Raw genomic sequence first — 4,007 nt, 5'->3', positions numbered from 1 at the left:
CAGAGACACGTTAGGGGATACTCCATGATGCATTAGCAATTGGCATACTTGGGGTCAGTGCAAACATTTATCCTTGCTTTATAAACATTGAGCAGATGGTATTTTATTGTATAACAACGTCTTGAATTACAGGGCTTTTCCGAAACATAGGCCCCAATTCAATACACTGCAGATAACGACTAAGCTCCCTGTGTGCCTGCGGGACTGAAAGTGTGTGTGAGGGATCTACTCTTATATGTATCATTCTTATCATGTGAAGACGTCATTAATCAGGTCCACACCTTGGAACTTCAGGAGGACAACTCCTGAGCTGTAAGGTGAGACTTCATTTGATGGAGATAAGATATCAACCTCTCTCTCAGTCAGGAATGCAGGTCAGTGCCCCAAAGGTAAACCCCAAACCTTTTCTGGGCGAATGATTCAGAATGGCTGCATTGAACAAACACGCACAGTCACTCGTCACTCTGGCTGCCTGTCTGAGCTTGTTAGTGAGTAGTACACACACACACACACACACACACACACACACACACACACACACACACACACACACACTGACACACACACACACAGGCTGTTTTTTTAGTTTTTTGCTTGCATTCAGTGATGAAACGTATCGTTGTGGGCCACAGAAAATACAGATAAAATATTTTTTTCGTAATAGTTGCACTGTTTCTGAACAGTGTGATGGCAAAAGCAAGTCTAATACGATTTATAATAGATAATTTGCTGTCTCTAAAGGAGTGTGTGTATGTGTTTCTTTATGTGTGTGTGTCCTTGTGTGTGTGTGTCTTTATGTGTGTGTATGAGTGTGTGTGTGTGTGTGGGGGGGGGGGGCACATGTTTATGTATGCTTGTGATTGTTCCCCTGTCTGTCCAAGAGCAGAGTATTAATGCAACCTTGAGCACCATATAAGGAGAGGAGCTGTTCTCATACACTACCTCTCAGCCCCGATTCATCACTGTAGAACCACAGTTCACACAGAGGTCAACACACAACGTGTTCATAAGACTGCATGTAGTGAGGCAGACCTCCTGTGATGATCGTTAACAACACATTGTCAGGAGAACACTGTTGCCCAGAGCAGTTATCAATGGTCATTCTGTGTGCAGTTTATCAGGGTGGGTCTGAGTGTGTGGTGAATTTACTGGTACAATATGACTATTTTTTATAATGATCACAGAGAGTGGTTTATGGAATGAAACAGGATGTATGCCAATGGAAGCCTCTGTAGGAGGATTGATATTGTTTGGCCTGCGTTACAGTTTCAGGGGTGAATAAACGGTCAGGCACGAGTTTCCCAGAAGCCTTGTAGCTAACGCGGCACTTTATTTCTCTTGGCAAGCTAGCCATAATCATTACTATGTAGCATAACTTACCTTTAATTTGCCAATTGTCATGAATTCTTTGAAGTAAGGGACCTGAAAACACCCATTGTTAACCACATAATCTTTTTATGAATACCGGTCATGTAGTCAGTATAGAGGTGATACACAACTAGTGTTGAGCTGGTCCACAATGTCCAGGGCAAACTGCTTGATCTGTTCAACAAAGGAGCCATAGGGCTCTCAGTGCCACACTCTCTGAGGTGTCCAGAACAATGTACACGTCCGCTGGGCAGTCTGGGGCAACAGGGGGGTTGGATAATGTCAGATTTGACATGGCATAAAAAAAACACCCCAAAAATGTTGAGACTGTGTTCAATATAGTTTTTATTTATTTTGTCTGGATACTGAAACATAGGCTTATTTTTCATTACAATGACTGTTCTGGTTAAATTAAACTTCAGGACAGTTTTCAACACATATTATGAAAATGTACTCTGGCACAAAAAGAAAGGGACTATGAAGAAAGAAAAAACAACATGAGCAAACATTATGTGGAACTCCCACTGGTGGAGCTCAATTCTCAAGAATTTCTGAAGAACTGCTTCTTTATAGCCAACTAAGCAAAGGGCCTATTTCAAATGGGATGACATCTCCTTATAGAATCCTTAATAGAAAATGATTCAAGTAAAAGTGAAAGTCACCCAGTAAAATACTACTTGAGTAAAAGTCTAAAAGTATCTGGTTTTAAATGTACTTAAGTACACTGGTGGAAAAAGTACTCAATTGTACTCAATTGTAGACTGCTGTCTGAACACAAATCCAATTTGGTCACAGTGTTTGGACAGTCAGTTTTCCAGAACGGATTTGAAAATAAAACTGATTTGAGCATTAAGGCCTGCAGTGTGAACAAAGCTTTAGCCGTTTGCAGACAGAGAGAGATGTCTGGTGGTGACTCTGAGAAAGTAAAAAAAAGTTCAATCCAAAGATGTCTTACTACACAGGGACTCCATATATCAACATTTTGTAATAGAAAAATGACATGCAACCTCCTATTTAATGACTGCTCAGATGACATTGACTGACAACAAGATTTACTGACCCCCATTTGGGTTTGGTTAATAAATGCAATTTAAAGGGCAATTTTGCCACTTTCCAACCTCACATATAATCTCCAGCACAAAACAACTGTCTATATGTGTGAAAACGACGCATTTCCATGATCTGTGGTTAAAAGGTTCAGATTAAAGCTCCTAAGAAATGCTTCTCTGTGACATCACTGGGTAAGATTATACGTTTTTAAAAAACAGTGATTTTCAAAACCTGCAACGAGTTTCTAGCCAGAATCTCATAGTGTTTGAAAATCACTGTTTACATAATTTTTTTAACTTTTGATGATGTCATCGGGTAGAACGTTTGAACTTTATATATTTTTTTCTACAAAACTTAGGCATGTGCTGTTTTCACGTGTTGACAATGGTACGGTGCTGGAGATACTGAAAATGAAATCGAAATGTGGTGGAGTTGCCCTTTAAAGTGCATCTAAATGAAACATCTTGCTGAGTAAAAAAGAGTAGGCAGGAGAGCAAGGCTACTGAGCTACAGCTTGGCTTGATATCCTACCATAGAGGTCTCTGTTCCTCCCATCGAGAGAGTAGGCACCGTGGACTAGCAACACCAGAGAGAGAAGTAGAATAGCCAGGTCAGGTTCATCATGGGAGAGACCCTCTGGAGACGCAGGGGAGAAGTGACTTCAGGAGAACCTATGTCAAAGAAAAATATTAAATAAAAAGATAATGTTTACGCGGATCCAGTTTGGGTGGTCAGAGCCTGAAACCCCTCTTCACACCCAGCCTCCATGCAGCCTGTTGTAGGCCTTTCTAATCATCATTCAAATATAAATGCATTAGAATTTTCTGCAGGTTTCAGCGACAAATCCAATGTGTCTACTTCAGTTGTTTTGTCAAATTGAGTTAATCAGTTTGTCTTCTGCATTATCACAAAGCCTGAACTGGACCTCAGTTAACATCAGCACCTACTACCTACTTTCAACAAGAGTAAATGCTTTTCATTCTGTTTTTGTTTGGTTATTGACAAATCATTTTCCAATACTGGCATTTCCAAATGCTTTGGTGCATAATGCTTGACTTAACTTTAGATGCATACAAGTGCTGAATTTCATGTCTATTCCCATTGAATCCACACTTGACAACGGAGAGGTTTCCCTACCATTCTAAAGACAAGTGGTATGGTTCTAAACTGACAAATGTATCATGTAAATGTAAAATGTAATGTAAAACAAATGGATTTGTTCCAAACTCTTCTAAAGTGAGCAGTGGTAGGTTCTAAGCACTTTAGAATACGTATGCGTTTAATAAAGTGACATTTCTTACCTTTCTCTTTTTTGCATATGTGTTAAAATGTGAATATCCCACAGGTTTGGGTTGTCCAGGTGTGTTTTCTGCTCTCTCTGTTAGCGGTGTGTGCAACAGGAGAGGGTGGGGCTCACCTGCAAGGTATCCTCCCATCTCATACAATCCTTACTGCTACCTCACAGCAGCTTCCACTGGGGCCGATAGGATAAATTACAGGGGATTTCATAAAGTAGGCTACACAAAATGCATAGCACACAATGCAATCTTAAACTGCCATTTTCTGAACTCATTTTGGATTAAGTATTG

At 40.2% G+C, this 4,007-nt stretch overlaps 1 pseudogene across 1 annotated transcript in view; it reads right to left on the bottom strand.

Annotated features, from left to right (window-relative positions):
* The window catches only part of LOC311139322 (collagen alpha-1(VI) chain-like), a 30,944-nt pseudogene extending 27,902 nt beyond the window's left edge, over nt 1-3,042 (bottom strand). Inside the window, exons 1-2 of the transcript in view lie at nt 2,950-3,042; nt 1,497-1,623 (exon numbers count right to left, since the gene is read on the bottom strand). The product of the transcript in view is annotated as a collagen alpha-1(VI) chain-like (transcript). The remainder of the gene's footprint in view (nt 1-1,496; nt 1,624-2,949) is intronic.
* Between the last annotated feature and the right edge of the window lie 965 nt (nt 3,043-4,007).

The sequence above is a fragment of the Coregonus lavaretus genome (genome assembly GCF_964263955.1).
Source record: "Coregonus lavaretus genome assembly, chromosome: 13".
NCBI classification, from domain to species: Eukaryota; Metazoa; Chordata; class Actinopteri; order Salmoniformes; family Salmonidae; genus Coregonus; species Coregonus lavaretus.
The sequence above is the reverse complement of the archived record's forward strand: the minus strand, read 5'-3'. Positions and strand labels throughout refer to the sequence as shown.